This window comes from Borostomias antarcticus, assembly GCF_949987555.1.
Source record: "Borostomias antarcticus genome assembly, chromosome: 9".
In the NCBI taxonomy this organism is placed as follows: Eukaryota; Metazoa; Chordata; class Actinopteri; order Stomiiformes; family Stomiidae; genus Borostomias; species Borostomias antarcticus.
In genome coordinates this window covers 13,026,203-13,026,666 of record NC_140242.1, presented here as the reverse complement: position 1 = coordinate 13,026,666, position 464 = coordinate 13,026,203, and positions in this window count along the sequence as shown.

The window sequence follows — 464 nt, the reverse complement described above, 5'->3', positions numbered from 1 at the left end:
CTCCATCCTGTTGTTGATCTGCAGTTCTATGTTGCCACCACAAGAGACAGTAGTCCCAGCACACCAAAATAAATATAATATTACACCTTGCACTTTCCTACGGAGCCCCGGAGGGGCCATAGAGAGATTTTTTTAAATTTTGTTTTACCGTGGCCACGTTATAGTACATCGTTCCCAAGTTTTACTAAATCGTGCCCACATTTTAATGAAATTGTTCCCACGTTTTAATTAAATCACCACGTTTTAATTAACTTTATTATTTGGCAATGCAATAGGCAATTCATTCATTCCAGCCGCCTTTCTTGGTGCGCACTTGATAGCTTTCACTATGGATAGAGACTCTTCAATTAAGCTTTATTTTAGCTTGGGATGAGTTATGATAACATCTTGACAACACTTGCTTTTCAAGGGATTATCATTAGTAAAAGTAAATTAAAGAGGACATTGAGAGGTTTTGGATTTTA